The sequence below is a fragment of the Sturnira hondurensis genome, unplaced genomic scaffold (genome assembly GCF_014824575.4).
Source record: "Sturnira hondurensis isolate 20B ecotype Veracruz unplaced genomic scaffold, ASM1482457v3 Scaffold0022305, whole genome shotgun sequence".
Taxonomy (NCBI): domain Eukaryota; kingdom Metazoa; phylum Chordata; class Mammalia; order Chiroptera; family Phyllostomidae; genus Sturnira; species Sturnira hondurensis.
The window spans coordinates 1,493,932-1,516,408 of NW_028094936.1; the positions used below are offsets into that span (position 1 = coordinate 1,493,932).

At 38.8% G+C, this 22,477-nt stretch overlaps 1 long non-coding RNA gene across 1 annotated transcript; it reads left to right on the forward strand.

Annotated features, from left to right (window-relative positions):
• Window positions 1–1,145: 1,145 nt before the first annotated feature.
• LOC118979377 (uncharacterized) lies at window positions 1,146–18,424 on the forward strand. The gene is made up of 3 exons (XR_005064897.1): window positions 1,146–1,157; window positions 8,432–8,439; window positions 18,227–18,424. It is a non-coding gene; the product is annotated as an uncharacterized LOC118979377 (long non-coding RNA).
• The last annotated feature ends 4,053 nt before the right edge of the window (window positions 18,425–22,477 follow it).

The window sequence follows — 22,477 nt, forward strand, 5'->3', positions numbered from 1 at the left end:
TTTTCCAAGCAAATTGACAGGAAAAAGAAAAAGCTGAGATACCAATACTCACATCAAACAAAATAGACTTCAAGAAAAGGGCCATAGAAAATATATCAGAAAATATATCAGACCCGGAAGGTCACTTCATAAGACTCAAGTAAAGAATCCACCAAAAATACATAAACCTTGTAAATATAAATGCACCCAACATAGGAGCACCCAAATATATAAAGAAAATCTTAGAGGACTTCAAGAAAGATATTGACAGCAACACAAGTATAGTTGGGGATTTCAACACCTCATTGTCAACCATGGGCACATCTTCCAAACAAAATATCAACAGACATAGTGTGGAATTGAACAACATCCTAGATGAAATGGACTTAACTGATATATATAGAACCCTTCATCCCAAAGAAGCCAAATACACATGCTTTTTACATGTGAATGGAATATATTCAAAGATAGACCACATGATAGGACACAAAACAAGCCTCAATAAATTGTAGAAAATTGAAATCATCCTGAGCATTTTCTCTGTTTACAAGGGAATGAAACTAGAATCAACAACAAGAGAAAAGACCCAAAACATTCAAAATCATGGAGGTTGAATAGCATGCTGTTAAACAACAAATGGGTCAAGAATGAAGTTAGGAAAGAAATTTTAAAAGTTTCTGGAAACAAATAAAAATGAACTCATGACAACCCAAAACTTGTGGGACACAGTGAAGGCAGTCCTGAGAGGGAAGGTCGTAGCAATATATGCCTATCTAAAAAAAGATAGAAATATTTCAATGAAATAACCTAACCCTATGCCTATAAGGACTTGAGGAACAAAAACAAAGACAGGCCAGAGCAAGTAGAAGGAAGGAAATACCCAAAATCAGAGAAGAATTAAATATAATAGGGACTAAAAGCGCAATTCTAAAATCTAATGAATTCAGGAGCTGCTTTTTTGGAAAGATAAAATAGACAAGTCTTCAAGCAGGCTCATGAAGAAAAAAAGAGAGAGAACCCAATTGTATGGGAAAACATATTTGCTAATGATACCTCAGATAAGAGTAGCTATGGCATCTCATCTGCTGCCTCCCGCTGTGGCCCCCACAGGTGCCGCAGCTGCCACTGTCACTGGGGCCGGCATGTTTCGTTCCACTGCACACGAGTGTGCCACCGCCGTCAGCCCTCCACCACTGGGTTCACCCCCTGGGGCCTGCGTGGTCCGTCTCACTGTGAGCGAATGTGCGACCACGGTCATTCTGCCCCACACCCCGACTGGTTCTGGGCTGCCTGCGCACCTAGGTCAGGGGATCCTTCCTGCCCAACCCTGCTCCGCTGCTGGCTCCGCCCCTCTTACCATCCAAGTTGAATGGGTTTGTTGTAGTCGGACTTTCATATAATTCAATTTTCTGTTCTTTGGCTGTGTCTTTGTTCTCCAAACCTTTGTTGTATTCCAACTGGGTTGTGCGAGAAGGCACAGTGTTTCCACCTATGCCTCCATCTTGGTGGAAGTCCTATATGTCTGTTCTTATGCCAGTAACTGATTGCTTTGATTACTATGGCTTTGAAGTATAATTTAATATCAGGTATGTAATCCATCCTACTTTGTTTTCCTTTCTCAAGATTGCACAGGCTATTCAGTGTCATTTTTGGTTCCATATAAAGTTTTTGAATATTTGTTTTAGATCTGTGAAATATGCCATTAATATTTTAATGGAAATTGAAACTATAGATTGCTTTGGGAGGTGTGGACATTTTAGTGATGTTAATTGGTATGTGGTTTTATTCATTTGTATCTTCCTTAATACCTTTCTTCAGCGTTCTGTAGTTTTCTGAGTCTTTTACCTCCTTGGTTAAGGTTATTCCTAGGTACTTTATTTTTCTTATTACTATAGTAAATGGAAATTTTTTTCTGGCTTTTGTTTCTTGAGTTTCATTGTTGGTGTACAAAAATCACTCTGATTTCTAAATATTACTTTGTACCCCACTATTTTGCCAAATTCACTTATTAGGTCATTTGGTTTTTTGATGCAGACTGTAGGCTTTCCTATATACACTATCATGTCATCTGCAAATAATGCCAGTTTTACTTCGTCCTTTCCAATTTGGATGCTTTTTCTTTCTTTTTCATGTCTTATTGCTGTGGCTAGAGCTTCAACACTATGTTGAATAAAAGTGGTGAAAACAAACCTCTTGTCTTGTTTCTGATCTTAAGTGGAAGGTTTTTAGCTTTTTCCCATTGAGCATTACATTGGCCATAGTTTTCTCATATATGGCCTGTATTATGTTGAAGTATGCTCCCTCTATTTCCACTTTGCTTAGTGTTTCTATTATAAATGGAGATAGACTTTATCAAATGCTTTTTCAGTATCTATTGCTATGATCATGTAATTTTTCCCTTATTTTGTTTATGTGAAAAAATGTTTATTGATTTGTAAATATTGTATCATGGTTGCATCCCTGTGATGAACCCCACTTAATCATGGTGTATGATCATTTTTGTGTGTTTATGGATTAGGGTTGCCAATATTTTGTTGAGGATTTTGGCATGTACGTTTGTTAACGATATTGGCCTGGAATTTTCCTTCTTTGTTGTGTCTTTACCTTTTTTGAAATTAGGATAATACAAACCTGCTAAAAAATTTGGTGGTCTCTCAACTTCTTGAACTTTTTGGAATATTTTGAGAACAATATGAGTCAGTTCTTCTCTGAATGTTTGTTAAAATTCCCCTGTGAAGCGATGCAGTCTGAGGCTTTTGTGTGCAAGGAGTTTTTGCTTACTGCTTCATTTCACTTGTTGTTATTGGTCTATTGTAGCATTCTGCATCTTCTTAATTTAGTTTTGAGAGATTGTATGTTTCTAGAAAATTATGTATTTCACCCAGGTTGTCCAATTTCTTGGCTTATAGTTCATGGTAATTTCTTCCTATCCTTTGTAATTTTTGTGATATTGGTTATAACATCTCTATTTTTGTTTCTAATTTTATTTGGCTCCTCTCTCTTTTTCTTCTTGGTGAGTGTGGTTAAAGGCTTGTCAATTTTATCTTTTTGAAGAACCAGCTCTTGGATTTTTGAATCCTTTGAATTGCTTATTAGTCTCTATGTCATTTTATTCTGCTCTGATCTTGATTATTTTTTTCCTTCTATACACTCTGGGCTTTTTTTGTTGTTATTTTTTCTCTAGTTTTTGTAGATGTAGGTTTGGTTGTTTGAGATCTTCCTACCTTTTTGAGATAGGCCTGTAATACTATGAACTTCCCTCTTACAACTGCCTTTGCTGTGTCCTGTAGGTTTTGGGCTATGTTGTCTGTTAATTTTTATTTGTTTCCAGAAACATTTTGATTTTTTCCTTGATTTCATTGTTGACCCATTCATTATTTAATTACATGTTATTCAGTCTCCATGTATTTGAATATTTTTAGTTGTTTTTTCCTTGAGTTTGGTTTTTAGTTTCAAGCCACTGTGATCAGATAAGATGCTTGATATGATTTGAATTTTCATAAGGTTGTTGAGGATTGTTTTGTATTCTATCATGTGGTTTATCTTTCAAAATGTTCCACATGTGTTTGAAAATAATGTATATTTTACTTCTTTGGGATGAGTAGTTCTGTATCTATCAATTAAATACTTTCGATCTAGAATGCTGCTCAGTGCTTCATATCCTTGTGGATTCTTTGCTTAGAAGATCTATCCATTGTTGACAATGGGGTTTTAAAATCCCCTACTGTAGAAAATATACAGGGTGGAGGGTGGGAATGCTATGGGAAATACAGAATCTAAAGAAATTGTGAGACATGGACATGAACAAAAGGAAGGTAATGGTGGGGGAGGAGTGTGCAGGGTGGAGGGGAGTGAAGAGGAGGAAAAGGACAACTGTAATGGCATAATCATTAAAATATATTAAAAATAATACTATAGAGGATTCAGAGACACATGAAAAGATGCTCAATATTGATAGCTATCAGAGAGATGCAATTTAAAACCGCAATGAGATACCACTTCACATTTGTCAAAATGGCCATCATAAACAAAGCAACAAACAACAAATGTTGGAGAGGTTGTGGAGAAAAGGGGACCCTAGTTCACTGTTGGTGGGATTGCAGACTGGTACAACCACTAAGGAAAACAGTATGGGACTTTCTAAGAAAACTAAAAATGGACCTGCCTTTTGACACAGAAATTCCACTGCTAGGATTATATCCTAAGAACCCTCAAACACCAGTCCAATAGAATCTATGCACCCCAATGTTCATAGCAGCACAATTTACAATAGCCAAATGCTGGAAGCAACCTAGGTGCCCACCAGTAAATGAATGCATCAAAAAACTGTGGTACATTTATACAATGGAATTTTATGCAGCAGAAAGAAAGAAAGAGCTCCTACCCTTTGCAACAACATGATGGAACTGGAAAGCATTATTCTAAGCGAAATAAGCCAGGTGGTGAAAGACAAATACCATATGACCTCACCTTTAACAGGAACCTAAACAATAAAATATACAAATAAGCAAAATATAACCAAAGACACTGAAATAAAGAACAGGCTGACAGTGACCAGAGGGCAGAGGGGATGGAATTTCAGGGGGAAAGGGGTAGGGTTTACAGGAACAAATATAAAGGACACATGGACAAAAACTAGGGGGGATGGAAATGGGAGGGAGGTGGGAAGGGATGGGTGGGTGGGCTGGGGTGGGAATAAAATACAGAAAACTGTACTTGAACAACAATTAAAATAAAAATTTAAAAAAATAAAAAATAAATAAAAATCCCTACTGTAAACCTCTTTCTGTTGTTATCTTTTTTGAAGTCCTCTAAGATTTTCCTTATATATTTAGGTGCTCCTATGTTGGTTGCACATATGCTTTCAAGGGTTATATCTTATTGATGGTCTACTCCATTAAGTATTTTATAGTAACCTTCTTTGTCTCTTTTTGAAGTCTGTTTTGCTTGATATAATTTCTACCACAGCTTTGTTTTCAAGGCCATTTGCTTGGAATATTTTTTCCATCCCTTTACTTTTAGTTGGTGTAGATTTTTTCCTTTGAGTCATTCTTCTCTCATTAGATGTGGTATATACATAAGAAACTGCAAACACCACTATGTGTGTCCCTAGCTTTTCTTTGCTTCCACAACACCCTGCCAAATTCAGAGATGATATTCTTTTATTAGTTAGCTCTCTTTTAAAATTTCTTATGGTGACCAAGCTCTGTGGTTATAAAGAGGTGAATGCTTCAACAGGAGAGGAGGGAGGGTTTTAGTATTCTATTTCCTTCCATTAGCTAAAAAGGTGATCTGTGGCAACCAGCATTCAACACAACTGCCTCAGTGATGTTAGTTCCACGAGGAAGTTGTCTCTGAAAGAGATATTTAAAAAGCAGGCAAGCAATATTTTAATGAGGAAAAAAGTTTTTCACAAGGATCTTGGTAATAACTTTTCCCCTCACTTATTTTAACAGATATGTATCATTGATTTTCTGGATAGAGGGATACCTAAATCATGAAAAATGGCATTAGAACAAAGGGTTAATTTTCACATTTTCCTGATTTCATTTTTTTTCAGTAGACAAAAAATTATTAATGATTTTGTGGTTATTACTGGTGCTTCAGGCTTATAGGGGGATTTAACTTGGGTTTCCCCAAACTTCACAGCTATATTCTGTGCTTTATGTGAAAACATCAAACAGAAGACTGTGCTGCAAATTTCCTGAGGGAGTTATTAATTCCATTGCATATAGCACGGCAGCTCTAGTGGGAAAGCCCAGCTGGTTTGCCAGTGTGCTTGGTGACTTAAATTACTTGTGAGCTTGGAAAGGTCTTGGAGGAAGCTGAGCCTTTTCTCTCCTCCTCAGACTTTGCTGCTTCAGGGTGCAAAGCAAGGAGAAGGTGAATTCCTCAAGCTGGTGCCATTAGTGTTGTGCTTGATGGAAATCTTTCCTAGTGATAAATAAGTGACTGTTTTCCATCTTGCTCAATATTACCAGGAGATAATACTTCTTGTTGGTTTGTTAATTTTGAAAAATTAATAGAACTTCAATCTTTTGGTATTTAAAAATTTTGGTATCTTATAAATTTTAATTAAAAAATACAGCTTCACTCTACACTCAATTTTATCCTAACTTATGTGTCTTTTCAATTCTTAGAGAATTATTTTATTAAATATCTGATGCTTGGGTAGGATTTTTTATATTCAATTGTTTTGCTTTGCATGGAGTAACCCATACTTTGATGCTGACACCCAGTACCTCTGAGATGATCTGATTCAGCTTTTGTGTGGTCCAAGGTAGGGTCTCATCACACATGCAGGCCATCTGTATTGTACAAGCATAAACCCATCTGCCTTATTTATGTACCTCTGTCAAAGATGCAATTGCATGCTTATGGATCAGAGGTACCCTAAGCTACAGTGTAGCTGGGCTTGGTTTGACATGCTGGGAGTGTGGTTATAATGGTTCCATTTGTAGTACCCAACTGCTAAGAAGACACTTCTCAGAGTTGGGGTCTGCATTCACATATTTAAGTTGCTTGGTCATGAAATTGAAACTACCCCTTTGAGGAGAAATTGGCCATCTTTGGAACCAGTCTTCTTCAGAACTATGGAATGTCAGGTTGAGAAGAAAATATAAAATAGGAATATTGGGGAACTTGGAAGTGTAAAGTCAAATCATCTTCATTTTCCTTCTATGTATCTTTATTAGAGATTTAGTCATACATATGCTGGATAACTGAATAAATATATATGAGTAGATGAAAACAAAATATATTAACATAATGAGTATTAACAAATAGCTCACTGCTTTAAGGGACTAGAAAAAGAACTTGTATGGATGACCCAAGACATGGACAACAGTGTGAAAATTGAACGTGGGAGCTGGTGGGGGTGGGTGGAAGAGGGCAAAGAAGGAAAAATTGGGACAACTGTAATAGAATAAAATAAAATAAAATAGTTTTTATTTTTAATAAAAACTATTAAAAATAAAACAAAATAAAATAGATTTTTAAAAATAAAAGAAATAGCCCACTGGTTATGCCACCAAATCTATGTTCTTCCAGTTCATGGAAGTTTATTTCCTTTGCTGGATTGGGTAAGTTCTCCTTCATTATATTTTCAATTTCTTTTTCTTTCTCTTGTCCTTCTGGCACCTCTGTCATTCAGATATTAGAATGTTTCAAGTTGTCCTGGAGGTTCCTAAGCCTCTCCTCATTTTTTTTTTGAATTCTTATTTCTTCATTCTATTCTGGTTGAATGTTTATTTCTTCCTTCTGATCCAAATATTTTATTTGAGTTCCGGTTTCCTCCCTTTCTCTGTTGATTCCCTGCATATTATTATTTACATAACTTTTCATAGCCTTTACTGTTTCCTCTATTTTGTGGCTGTACCCAATCATTTCTGTCAGCATCCTGATTACCAGTGTTTTGAACTTTGCATGTGATGGGTTGACTATCTCTTCATTACTTAGTGTTGTTTTTTTTTTGAATTTCTGATCTTTTCTTTCACATGGGCCATATTTCCTTGTCTTGGTACATGTCATTAGGGTGGGGCAACCCTCTTTGTTGTGTTGAGGCATTGTCTTGGGGGAGGGGTCTGATGATGAACAATGTCACTTGCTTGGCTCTCAGTCGCTTTCAGTCACCTCCCCCACTACCTACAAGCAAATTAGGCCCTTATGGTGCTAATTCTGAGTGAGTGAGTTTGGGTATATTCTGAAACAATGTGGCTCTATCTAGTAGACCCTGCTATAAGGCTGGGAGTTTCTCCTGCTGCCACAACCCCCAAAGATTTTTATAGCCAGAGGTTTTGAGGTTCTTTTTCCCCACTATTGAACCATGGATTGTGTGGTTCTCACTCCCTAGTTCCTCCCGGTTTATCCTCACAGAAACGTGGGACCACCAGCCACTGCCTTACTTACCTGCTCCTCCAGCTGCTGCCTTGCTACACATCCTCTTCACCTCATCCACCCATCTCTGCTACTCCTTCCAGTCTGAATGAATGTTTCTTCCTTAACTCCTTGGTTGTTGGACTTCCATAAAATTTGATTTTCTGACATTCCTGTTTTTTTTTTTAATTTGTTGTTGTTCTTATTTTTGTTGTGTGAGGAAGCAAAGTGTATCTACCTATGCTTCCATCTTGGCCAGAATTTCCTTTGTGTTTTCTGAGTACACCTTCCTTTTGTGGTTGAGATTTGGTTGCTCTTGGCAGCTCAATGGGAAGGATTTATTTTTTTATTTTTTTAAAATTTATTTTTTATTTAATTCTTATTCAAGTACAGTTTTCTGTTTTATATTCCCTGCCCTGCTCCCCCCCGGTGCTCCCCACCACCCTCCCTTTTCTGCCCCCCACCTTAATTATTGTCCATGTGTCCTTTATACTTATTCATGTGAGTCCCTCCCCTTTTCCCCGATGATTCTCTCCCCTCTCCTCTCTGGAGCCTGTCAGCCTGTTCCGTATTTGAGTGTCTTTGGTCATATTCTGCTTGCTTGTTTGTTTTGTTGTTTAGATTCCTGTTAAAGGTGAGATCATATGGTATTTGTCTTTCACTGCCTGGCTTATTTTGCTCAACATAATGCTCTACAGTTCCATCCATGATGTTGCAAAAGGTAGGAGCTCCTTCTTCCTTTCTGCAGCATAGAATTCCATTGTGTAAATGTACCATAGCTTCTTGATCCGGTCATTTAACAATGGACACCTAGGTTGCTTCTAACTCTTGGCTATTGTAAATTGTGCTGCTATGAACATCGGGGTGCATAGGTTCTTTTGGATTGGTGTTTCAGGGTTCTTAGGATATACTCCTAATAGTGGAATTGCTGGGTCAAAAGGCACGTTCATTTTTAGTTTTCTTAGAAAGTTCCATACTGTTTTCCATAATGGTTGTACCAGTCTGCAATACCACCAACAGTGAACTAGGGACCCCTTTTCCCCACAACCTCTCCAGCACTTCTTGTTTGTTTCTTTGTTTATGATAGCCGTGATATCTCATTGTGGTTTTAATTTGCATCTCTCTGAGAGCTAGTGATATTGAGCATCTTTTCATGTGTCTCTGGATCCTCTGCATGTCCTCTTTGGCGAAGTGTATGTTCCAGTCCTTTGCCCATTTTTTAATCGAGTTGCTCATCTTCTTTGAGTGGAGTCGAGTGAGTTCCTTGTATATTTTGGAGATTCAACCTTTGTCTGAGGTATCATTGGCAAATATGTTTTTCCAAACTGTTGTTTCTCTTTTTATCTTGATACTGTTTTCCTTGGCCATGCAGAAGCTTTTAATTTTGGTGAAATCCCATTTGTTTATTCTTTCCTTTATAGTCCTTGCTCTAGGGGACGTATCAGTAAAAATCTTGTTGCATGGAATATCTGAGATTTTCCTGCCAATGATCTCCTCTAGGGCTTTAATTGCTTCACGGCTTATATTTAAGTCTTTTATCCACCTTGAATTTATTTTGGTGTAAGGTGTAAATTGGTACTCAAGTTTCATTTTTTTGCATGTGGGTGTCCAGTTCTCCCAACACCATTTGTTGAAGAGGCCATCTTTACTCCATTTTATGTTACTGCCTCCTTTGTCAAATATTAATTGACTGTAGAGATTTGGGTTTATTTCTGGGCTCTCTGTTCTATTCCATTGGTCTGTGTGCCTGTTTTTATGCCAGTACCAGGCTGTTTTGATTACAGTGGCCTTGTAATACAGTTTGATATCAGGTATTGTGATCCCTCCTACTTGTTCTTTTTTCTCAAAATTGCAGCTGCTATTCCGGGTCTTTTATGGTTCCATATAAATTTTTGAAGTGCTTGTTCTATGTCTGTGAAATAGGCCATTTTTACTTTAATAGGTATTGCATTAAATCTGTAAATTGCTTTGGGGAGTATGGACATTTTGATGATGTTAATTCTTCCAATCCATAAACACAGTATATGTTTCCATTTGTTTGTGTCTTCCTTGATTTCTTTCTTCAGTGTTGTATAGTTTTCTGCATACAGGTCTTTAACCTCCTTGGTTAGGTTTATCCCCAGATATTTTATTTTTGTTTTTGTTATACCGAATGGGATTTTTTCCCTGATTTCTGCTTCTTCTGTTTCATTGTTGGTATACAAAAATGCCTTTGATTTTTAGACATTGACTTTGTATCCCGCTGTTTTGCCAAATTTATTTATTAGTTTGAGCAGTTTTTTGGTAGGGGCGATAGGCTTTTCCATGTACACTATCATGTCATCTGCAAACAATGCAAGTTTTGTTTCCTCTTTTCCAATTTGGATGCCGTTTAATTCCTTTTCCTGTCTGATTGATGTGGCTAGAACTTCTAATACTATATTGAATAGAAGTGGTGAAAGTGGGCAACCTTGTCTTGTTCCTGATCTTAGTGGAAAGAGTTTAGTTTTTGTCCATTGAGTATGATGTTGGCTGTAGGTCTTTCATATATGGCCTTTATTATATTGAGGAATGCTCCCTCTATTCCCACTTTGCTGAGTACCTTTTCATAAATGGGTGTTGTACCTTATCAAAAGCTTTTTCCGCATCTATTGATATTATCATATGTTTTTTGTCTTGCTTTTGTTTATGTGATGTATTACATTTACTGATTTACGAATATCGAACCATCCTTGCATCCCTGGGATGAATCCCACTTGGTCATGGTGAATGGTCTTTTTAATGTATTGTTGGATGCGATTTGCCAATATTTTCTTGAGGATTTTAGCGTCTATATTCATCAGCGATATTGGCCTGACGTTTTCTTTCTTTGTTGTGTCTCTATCTGGCTTTGGAATTAGGATGATGCTGACTTCATAAAAAGAGTTGGGGAGTTTTCTTTCTTTTTGTATTTTTTGGAATAGTCTTTGAAAGATAGGGGTTAGCTCTTCCTTAAAAGCATTGTAGAATTCTCCTGTGAAACTATCTGCTCCAGGTCTTTTGTGTGATGGGAGTTTTTTGATTACTGCTTCAATTTCATCTGCTCTTATTGGCCTGTTCAGGTTTTCTGCTTCTTTTTCATTGAGTTTTGGAAGATTATATTTTTCTAGAAATTTGTCCATTTCACCTAGGTTTTCAAATTTCTTGGCATACATTTCTGCATAGTAATTTCTTACAACCCTTTCTATTTCTGTTGTATCAGTTGTAATCTCTCCTCTTTCATTTCTGATTCTGTTTACTTGGGTCCTCTCTCTTTTCTTGATGAGCCTACTTAAAGGTTTGTCTATTTTGTTTATCTTTTCAAAAAGCCAGCTCCTGGATTCATTGATCCCTAGAATTGTGCTTTTAGTCTCTATATCATTTAATTCTTCTCTGATCTTGGTTATTTCCTTCCTTGTACTTGCTCTGGGCTGTCTTTGTTGTTGTTCCTCAAGTTCTTGGAGGCGTTGGGTTAGGTTGTTTGTTTGAAATGTTTCTATCTTCTTTAAGTAGGCATGTATTGCTATGAACTTCCCTCTCAGGACTGCCTTCCCTGTGTCCCATAAGTTTTGGGTTGTTGTGAGTTCATTTTCATTAGTTGCCAGAAGGTTTTTGATTTCTTCCCTAATTTAAATCTTGGACCATTTGTTGTTTAATAGCATACCATTCAGTCTCCATACTTTTGGGTGTTTGGGGTTTTTTCCTGTGGGGTTGGTTTCCAATTTCAGTCCCTTGTGATCAGAGAAAATGCTTGGTATGATTTCTATTTTTCGGAAATTGTTGAGACTCTCAATGGGAAGGATTTACTCCAGCCAGTCAGCTGCAAGGACTGGGTGTGACCACTGACCACCAACCTCCACTCTCCATGGCGGATTAGCTGTGCAGGGGCAGAGTTGTGGTGCTCTGATGTGGCCTGTAGCTATCCATTGGTTGGGCAGGTTGTGTGTGTTTCCTTGGTGGTGCCTGCCATGGTCAGCTCCCACCTTTGTTGTACCTGTGGCTATACTGCATGAGCTATGACACAGTCTGAGGTGACTACTGCTTAGAAATTCCAAAAGTCAAGCTGTGTATCTAGGCTGGCTACTGGTAGTTTTAGGCCTGGGGCCACTTTGCAAGAGATACAGGGTCTTGGGGCTGACTGAGGCTGGTTGTTGCTTGTTTGATAGGATTTAGGATGTGGTGAAGTATGAGCCAAGACCAGTCATTCATATAGAATAGTCACAGTTAACAGTTTGGTTGGTCCAATAAGTTGGGTGGGATGGAGTCTCAGGTGATCTGGAGTGGAGCATACAGTGCTGGCCAGGTTGATCGGAGTCTCAGGTATAGCAGTTGCCTGTCAGCTTTGTTGCTGTGTTGGGGGAGGGTTCAGAAAAAGGACAATAGCTTCTGCCCGCCTTATTGTCTGAGCAAAAACTGTCCCCTAGCTCTCATCTTGATGCAAGACACTTCAGTTCCTCCCTGTATTCTATTGGTTCCTTTCAAGCTGCTACTTCAGTGCTGAGCTCAGAGGGAGTAAATCTGAGTAAGTCTTTGTGTGGGTTCTTTAAGGGAAACTTCTTGGAACACCAGAACTTTCTTCTACCAACTCAAATTCCCACTTTTTTTTTTTTGGCAGCCAAAAGTTAAGGGACTTATCTTACTGGAACCCTGGGTTTGGGCTCCTGGGGTGGGGCTGAGACTCCTTACTCCAGAGATATCTCTTCCAAATATTTTATCCACCACACATGGTTGTGGGCCAGCTTGTTCCATGTCTCTATCCCTCCTACCAGTTTGGATGGATGTGGTTTCTTTGATTCTGTAGTTCCCAGTGTTCATTTCAACTCAATTTCTGATGATTCTTAGTGATGGTTGCTCTATATTTTAGTTGTAGTTTTGATGTGACTATATGAGATGGTGAGCCATGTTTACCTATGCCACTATTTTGACTGTGGTTGATTCTTATAGGTGTATTAGTTGTTTTACCTTAGCTCATTTGGATAAAATCAGGATCAATATTGGCCTTGGAGTAATAGCTTATCCTGATTTATTTGACTTCTATTAATAGTAACCTTTACTCAGGTGACCTAATGAAAGTGACATCGCATTGGGCCACTGTGGTGGAATTGAACCCTGACTCATAAGACTGTGCCATTAGAGGTTTAGTTTACAGGGCTCTAGAGAACATATCAAGGGTTTGGAGAGAGCTATGTCTGTGACCCATAAAGGAGCAGCTTTGTAAAAGGCTGTGCCTTGCCTAGCTGCCCCTGATTTCTTGTCACTCCCACCACAGACCCTGATGCAAGAGTCTTCAGAGGTATCCTTCCCATTAAACTTTCCTGCTACCCTGTGCAGTGGGCTTTAAGAGTGTTCCCCAAGGGTCACAGCCTCTTGAGTACAATAGAAAAAGTGGCTGTAACTGGATATAAATCACTTATAATTTGATAGAATTGTCTAATGTCTGGTTATTTAAAAGGAATAAGTTTTTGATCCCTAATAGTGTCCATTGTTATTTCTTTGGATTTCTTCAAGCTGCAATATTTGCACTCATTCACTGAAACCTGGCAGGATCCTGTATACATGTAGCACGAATTATGAACCCATTTGGATCTGTAAACTTAGGAGTGCTGGAAGCAGGGGGATAGAGCACTTATCTTGTTGCTATGATGTAGAGAAATCACTTTGTCTTCATTTCATGTTTTAATCCTCACTTGAGGATATATTTACTGATTTGAGAGAGAGAGGCAGGGAGAGGGAGAAACATCCATGTGAGAGAGTAACAGTGCCCTCATTGTGGATCAAACCAGCATCCTAAGTATGTGCCTTTATTTGGAATCAAACCCACAACCTTTTGGTGTAATGGAGGACAATCCAATCAACTGAGCCATACAGGCAGGGCCTCATTTAAATTCTTAATTTCCCTGGACCGCAACTTATTTCTGCCCAGGGCCTCCTAGTAAGGTGGTGTGTGATTTCAGGGTTTTGAGATGGATCTTTGTTAGCTTTTCATTTTTATATAAAGTCTCCATTTCTGCCTTCATTTTTCTTTACCAGCATCAAGTTTTTCAGTGAAACAATTAGAAAACTGGAAAAAAAAACAGTTTAGAGAAAGCTGTAAAGTGAAATCATCTGTATCCTCAGTGCTAAGTATTAAATAATAACATGTAATTTGAATGGTCTTTTTTTTTTCTGTTGTGCTTACCTTCTTGGTGTGTTTCTGTATGTTTGATTAACTGGATCAGCATTTGGTTTAGGACAGGTGCAACTAAAGATTTCTTTTATACCTTCTAAAGTCTAGACTATGAGTTCCTAAGGAACTCAGTTGGCCCCTGATCTTTCAATCACTTATTCATCCAATTCTCATCATATATAGAGAATGCCCTTGTACCAGTCTCTGTGTAAGTACTAAGGATAACAGCCCAGCTGCCAGCAAATTTTCTAGCAAAAATTTTGCAAGACAGATATTAAACAAGTTACATTAATAGGTCTTTAGAAGTATTTTCAAAATTGCCCAGATAAGTGCAGGGTGATATTCCAGGGGCATCTCTTCTGTTTAGGAACCACAAAGGCTGAGGAAGCATGTTTCAGACAGAAGGAATAGCATACTGAATTCTCCAAGGCAAGGAGAAACAAGTGCCTCGGAAAACAGTAAAATTCTCTGTAGCTGGGATGTTATTGGTGGAGTGAAGGGAGATAGGCAGTGGGGACAGGACGGAGGTAGGGACATATATTTTTTCATGTTTGCATGAAATAAATAAATCTCAAACTTGTATTTTGCACTTTAACCTAAGGGAATTTTGAAGCCACTAAAGCAAGAAGTATCACAAAAGATGTTCCCTGTATAAAAAGTATTCTGTTTGTTGTAGAGAATGGCATATTTTGATGTGTATAATGTACTCCCATATGTAATGAACACCCATGTTTCTGTCCCCAACTTTCAGAAAAAAATCCTTCATTTTAATTTTAATTTTGTAATTCAATTATGTATTTATATTTAGAAACAAAACCACTTATCATATTTCATGATATTTTGCACACAGATATCATTATTGCTTTCTAGAGATACACTTTTAATGAATAAGCATAAATAAAATAATTGAAAACATTTATATAGGTGCAGAATAAGTGCTACCCATATATAATGTGCATCCTTATTTTTCCCTCCATAATTTGGACAAGAATGGTGTGCATTATACATAGCAAAATACAGTGTTTAGGACAAGGGTAAGATGGGGAGACCATGTAGGGTGAATTTAACTGGGTAGGAGGGACTCTTGTGTCATAATGGAGGAGATAGAAATAGTGGGAAACAGATGGATTCTGAAACTGTTAAGAAATTTAGGCAAATGAACTGGGTGCTTCACTGAATGAAGAATATGGGTTGGGGAGACAAAAGGAATTGAGGTAGACTTCCAAATTGCTGAGAGGGAGAGCAAGTAGGTAGAAGAACCATTACTAAGTCTGGGCTTCTAGGGAGAAGATCAGATTTGAGGTTAAATATCATGAGCTCTTTTTATGCTGCATTCCAGTGGGTGTTGTGTTTGGACATTAGAAGAAAGCTTTTAGCTTTCACAGAAATCTGGGAATATAAATGCTCAGATAATAATTGAGGTCATGGGCAGGAATATAAGCACCTAGTGTGAACATAGGAGGGTCTGAGGACCTGCAACATGGAAGAGCCCACAAATGAAGTAGAGCTGGGTAGGCTGAGGAGCTTCTGGGAGGCCAGTGGTCATGATAGGAAAAGGAGTCTTAAGGAGGGAATGCCAGGCAGTTTGTCTAACACTGAGAAACTAAACATCACCCTGCATAGGGTTGGTCACAGAGCAGGATCTTAGTACATAATAGTCAAATTCTCTCTTTCTCTACTTTCAAATCTTATCAGCCCAAAGATGAGACCATGATTTGTGCATCCAGAATGCAAGCTTGTGACTCATTTGCCAGCAAAAATTCATGTTTAGTTGGGGTTTTGGAAACCTGACATAATATCCCACTTTCTTCTAAAATAAGACCATATTGATTACTGTCTTAGCAACTTTAACTTTGGAGAAAATGAGGTTATAAAATCAGAATAAAGACTCATGAACTAAAGTGGTACTTGGGTTATGAGGACATTGGTAAAATACCTTCAGCAATTTTCCTGTGCCTGGCATCTTTTTGGTTGAGTCCTGTTTTTTGTCCTGGTTTCTGTCCACTAGAGTGCTGATGGTGTGACCAGTGATTGCCATTTGGAGGAGTACTCTCCTAGACTCTCCATGTAATGTGAAGTACTCTCTCTTGAGTCTTTCACATTTGAGTACATGCCTGAGTGAGAAATGCACCAGGGTTAATCGGTGATATTTTGGTATTTTGACTATAGATCCAGTTTCTTTGTGGTTGAGGAGGTTTTATGAGTGGAGTATGTCTGAGGATGCTTTAAGTATTCTCAGAGGATGGAGTAGAGGGGGTAGACAGAACTTTTCCTCCCCCAAAACACCACCCCAAATCTTGGTTTTCTGAAAAAAAAAAAACCCTCACAAAACTCCCCAACTTTTAGGCTTCTGATTCTTACTCTTAAAGTTAAATTTAAAAATCCAATTCAAAGTATTCATGACACAAAGTAATGTTGCTTGCTACATTTTGTCCATTTTAACAAAATGTGTATGATCCTCATGTAATTTTTCTCCACATATTGGTTGCCCAGGAGTGTATTGGTGGCCGATGGAGGCACCAAGATTTTCACATGAGTAATGTCACTGATTTTGTTTGCTTGAAGTCTAGACTGAGTTAACTTCATTGGACTTTCCCCAGGAATTGATGCGCATATACATGTTGGGTCATTATGCTGCTGCACCTGTGTAGTGTGAAGGTCAGTATAATTTTCTGATTATTAGAACCTATCTATGTCATTCTATTATAAATCCTATTCACTCATAGTGAAATGTGCCTCAGTCCAGAGTTTACTGCAGGTGTCCAGCCCAGAAATTCTATCAAGTGAAGTTCTCACAGTTGAGATCCATCACTTGTTCCTCCCTATTGCCTTCATTCATCCCAAATTTGACTGTACTTTATTTTAAGGTAATGTTCTTTGCATGCCAACTCCTCTTTTGTGATGTGAAAGTACAGTTATGGCAAGTGTATACCTGGAAAAAATCACTCTATGATGGTTCTTCCAAAATGGCAGCTGCAAATTTTGCTGTGGTGTAATTAATTACCTCACATAATATTTGGGCACACAGAAATACACCTGAAGACCAGAGCGGTGCTCTCTCCTGTTGACTCAGAGTCAGGCATGCCATAGAGGAGATTGCCAGTTCATTAGAGGGACCTCTGACAGTTGATGACTGTCCCAGGAAGGACTTACTCAACTTAGTTCAGACATCCCTCTTAGTCTACTCTTTTCCATATTTCAGAAGTTTTACAATTTCTGGTGACAGCACCACATCTATAGGACACAATGAATCATGATTTGTGTTGGATGCTTTTCCTGTGTGAATTCTTATCTACTCATCACAATCCAAAGTCATGAGTATGACCCTTGTTCCTACCTTACCTATTAAATAACTGGGTTACTTACCTACCTACTTACCTAGGTAGGTTCCTAACTTACCTATGAAATCACTGCTCCAAAGTTTCTGGTGTGTAAGTGAAGAGCAAATATGCAAATGAAGCCACCTATTTGAGCTGGAATCCCCATCTACTGGGCCTTCATACTGCCCTGGCAGTATGCACTCAACCAATCCTTAAATGAAGGTTTTGTTTAAAAAATAAATAAAAGTTCACCTTTGCATAGCACTTTGCAAATTTACTAAGTACATGCCCACAGGTGGGTGGGCTCTGCCTGCAGAACTCCCCTGGGCCCCTGTGGATAAATATAATTCTACCAAGACATGATCTGCTTGGGTAGGAAGGCTGACCAGTCTCTCAGAGGAGAAAGGTGTTTAGCCCCTCTCTCAATGGGCTTTTATTGAGTTTTGCTTGCATAGGGAATGCACATCAAAGAAAGAAGGTATGGTTTACAAATAACATTTCTGGGATTATGGGGTACTTTCGAGTCAGGGTCTGGTAGACAAGGTGATGCCAGTTGGCTGTAAAACCTTGGGAAACAAACTTATTTTGTGCTTGCACCCTTAACATTTATATTGAGGACATTTTTAGCAGGTTTTACAGAACTTTATGTATTCTTTCTTAGGCCTGATCACCTCCCACCTGGAACTGCCAGTTCCAGCACAGGGCTGCACCCCCTTCAGCATTGTTTCAGGCCTGAATCAGGTGGAGAAAGCAAGGCAGCCAAGAGATTAGGAGACTTTTTACAGATAGAAGGAGGACTCAGGCTATGATAAAGCTGAAGGGTGAGGGTCTTTTGTCCCTTCTCCACAATGCCCTAAGTTCTTCCCTGATGGCCCCTTCATGACTGTAGATTGTTCCTTTCTTGAGGAATCTTACATGTCATTGACTATCCATCCATCCTCCAGGAACCAAGCAGGGTAAAGTAAAAGGGGCAGAGGCTGTTCCCCTGCTAAGAGGATAAGTTTTGTCTTCTTAGTGGCTTATGGTCCTAAGGTCCCCTAGCCATGGGGCCTTTTTTTCCTGTTGATGGGGTTATAGCTCCTGAAACCAGGCAGGATGGTTCCCAACACCAACATGCATATTCAGTTAATTCCTGAAGTGACCTTGCAGTAAGGAAAAGGAAGCCATGAGATGTTCAGTGAGGTCTTGGCATTCATGAGCTCACAGGTGGGTGAGCAACCCTCAAGCTCATGTCTTCTCTTCCATCACAGGATGCTGCTTCCAACTCACCAAGATGAGAACTTTCTTAATTGGTAAGTTTAGAGTAATTTGGAGAATGAATATTTTGTGTGTGTTTTTCAGGAAGCATTGAATTAATGCTTAATCACTTGCTGCCAAAAACCAAGGACAGTCACAGTATGCTAACTTAAATGACCTTTTTCTTATTGAGTGTCCCAGTTTTTTGTGCTGTTGGCAGAGGCTTGATTTCTATCAATTCACTTGGATAATCCTACCCTAGTCTTCTTCATTTGGAAAGGTTTGACTTTTCCTAAGAGTACATTTTTCACCAACACACAACACTCTAATCTGTTTACATTCACCTGGGGCTTGTGAATTTTGTCTTTGGCTTTGAATATACAGAGGGTTCTTAAAAACAGCCAGGTAGTTCCTTTTGGGTGCATTCACCATTCCAGGAGAATGCCCCTCCTCTTCTCTTTCTAGGACTGGTATTCTTGGAAAGTTAGGAATTCCCTGTCCTGGAGAATCTCAGTTCATGTGTGTATTCAGATACAAATGTTGCCTTATATAATACTCCTTGAATTTAACATGTGTACGCAGATCACTTGAGAGAATTTATTCAGTGATCTAGGAAATGTAATGGCCAAATATTCTACCTGGACATTTATGTGAGTAAGTTCTTAGTGATTCATGAGAGAAAGAGAGAGAGAGAGAGAGATAAGACTGAGATCACAACTGAAGGACATAGTTTGTGAAATAGGAGCATAACCACAACTTCTTGCACAACAATGACACTGGAAACAAGAAGGGAGAGAACATAGGTAACTTATTATAATTTCCATGAAAGCTCAATGCAAAACTTCTTTACCCAAACTCTACAATAAGGAAAGCCCTATTACTTTTGTGTGTGTGTGTGTGGGGGGGGGGGGGTTGCTTAAATTTTTTAAAATAAAATTGATCCCAGGGTTTTTTTTTACCTTACCATAAGACTTTCTAAGAAGATTCACCATGCTTTGAAGTGAGTCTGCAACATTACTAATTGGACTTATAAGACTATCTGGAGATGAGGTAGGGATTATTTATTTGACAATTTGGTGCAAAATACCTTTCAACACAGGAACGATCCTTAGCAAGATGAATGCTCATCTCTGGAAGAAGCCAAAATAAGGGGCAATTTCATGCTAACACCATTGGTACATCTCAACCCACCAAATATAGCTTTACGTGTGGCATGTACACATTGAAAAAGTCTTTGGGGTTATTCTTATATGTATCCCTGGTTAAGAACTACTGGATAAAACTGATAGAAACTAAGTAGCTATGTGTCTGTGAATAATAGAATGGACAAGAAATTTACATTCTTTCTGTTACAAAGAGGAATATCTGGTTTCTGAGAGATAAGTTTCCTGAAGCTGAAGATCCATTTTGGAAAACAAAAAAACATTAGGACTTCTGTGTTACAAGTATTACCATTTCTGTGTCTGTCTGACTTAGATGCCACTTGGACAAGAGAGAAGTAACACCTGTGGTAGAAAGAAGGAGGAATTAAATTTCTGGCAGGAGCTATAGCCTGACAGAGTTTCTTCCAGCACAATGAGCCCCCAAGAGCTAATCTACCTGTTCAGAGACAGCTGTGTTGGGTAGGAGCTTCCAGGCCGACCTAGCTAAAAGCATCCTAAACATGACCACACACCTTAAAATGCATCAGAACAGCTCATGTCCACGTCTGCTATACTCTTTGAAGAATTTAGTGACCAGTTCTTTTGGCTTTTTCAGAATTTCTGTAAAACCACCTGGAGTAGGTAGGCAGAATTAAGATGTGGACCTTTACAAGTATTGATTTTTTTTTTATGTGGATGGAGGGATGGGAATGGAAGAAATAGGGAGAGGAATGGAAGAAATAGGGAGAAAAACGTGGCTCATTAGATTTCTTTCTATATAAGAGCATGTGCTAGGTGCAGGAAGAATAGGGCATTAACTCTTTAAATCTTCTCATGTAGAAAGCGATGCATGACTTCCAGTCAAGATGGTGGCATAGGTAAACACAGCTTACCTCCTCACACAATCGCATCGAAATTATAACTTAACTATAGAGCAAGCATCACTCAGAACCATCAGAAATTGAGTTTATAGAATTAAAGAAACCACATTCATCCAGACTGGTAGGAGACATGGAATGGGCTGGTCCCATATTCATGTGTGGTGGATAAAAATTTGGGAGCAATATCTCTGGAGTGAGGAGTTCAAGTTCTACACCAGGCCCCTAATTCCAGGGTTCCAGTGTCAGTAAGATAAGTTCCTATACCTTCTGGCTGCAAAAACGAGTGGGAATTGAGTCAGTGGGAGAAACTTCTGGAGTCCCAAACAGTTCCTCTTCAAGAACTCACACATGGACTTAACTTACTTCCTCTGAGTTCTAGCACTGAGATAACAGCTTGAAAGGCACCAGTGACATACAGGGGGAATGAAAGTGTCTGGCATCAAGGCAAGTGCTAGATGATAGCTTTCTCCCAGGCAGAAAAGCAAGCAGAGGCTATTGTCACTTTTCTGAACCCTGCCTTCACACAGCCACAGAGCCAGCAGGCAGGTTCCATATCTGAGATTCCATCAACCTGGCTAACCCTATTTGCCTGTCCTAAAGATCTCCTGAGATTCTGCCTCACCCAACTTATGGATCTACCATCACGCTGTTAAAATGGCTTTTCCATATCAATTTCTGGTCTTGGTTCATGCTTCACAATTTCTTAAATCTTCTCAAACAAACAACAACAGCCAGTATCTATGAGCGTTCAGCCATCCTACCACTTGCTAAGTGATCTCTGGCCCAAAACTAGCAGCAGCCAGCTTAGGTTCACAGCTAGGTTCGCCTGGGAATCTCCAAGCCAGCACGAGTAACATCGTCTCAGGTTGCTTTATAGCTCATGCAGGGTGGCCCTGTGCAGAACAGAAGAGGGAGCTGACATGGCCTGCACCACACATGGGAAAACCCAGAGCCTGCATATCCCGTGGATAGCTACAGACCACATAGGAGCACCAATACCATTTCCCTGCACAGCTGATCCTCCTGGGCCTTGCAGCTGACTTGCCTGGGCAAATCCCTTTCGTTGACCTGCCAACAGCAAACAAGGTTCAAATACCAGGTGGGTTCACTTAGAAAACATAAAGAGTGTGCATCAAGTACCCAGCTTGGCTGAAATGGCAGGCTGTGCCAATAAACCCTACAGGGACACCTACTACATTAGGCCACACAACCAATACAGGGAGTCATAGCAGCTCTACCTAATATACAGAAACAAACACAGGGAGGTGGCCAAAATGTGGAGACAAAGAAACAGACCAAATGAAAGACAGATCAAAACTCCAGAAAAATAACACATGGGAGATAAGCAATCTATCAGATGCAGAGTTCAAAACATTGGTTATAAGAATGCTCAAGGAAATTAGTGAAGACAGAAACAGCATAAAACAGAGATAGTCAGAAACAAAAGATACACTAGTGGAAATAAAGAACTATTTACAGGGAAACAACAGTAGAGTGAATGAAGCCAAGAATCAGATCAATGATTTGTAATGTAAAGAAGCAAAAAACAACCGATCAGAACAATAAGAAGAAAAAAAGAATCCTAATAAATGAGTAGCCCGTGGGAAAACTTCAAGCATTCCAACACCACCTCCTAGGGGTGCCAGAAGGAGAAAAATAGAAAGAAATTGGAAATATATTTGCAAAAATAATGAAAGAAAACTTTGTTAATTTGGTGAAGAAAATAAACATACAATTTGAGGAAGCACAGAGAGTCCTAGTCAAAATGATGGAAAGAGACCCATGTGAAGACATATCATAATTAAAATGACAAAGTTTAAAGATAGAGAATCTTAAAAGCAGCAGTTAGTTACCTACAGGGGAGTTCCCATAAAACTGTCA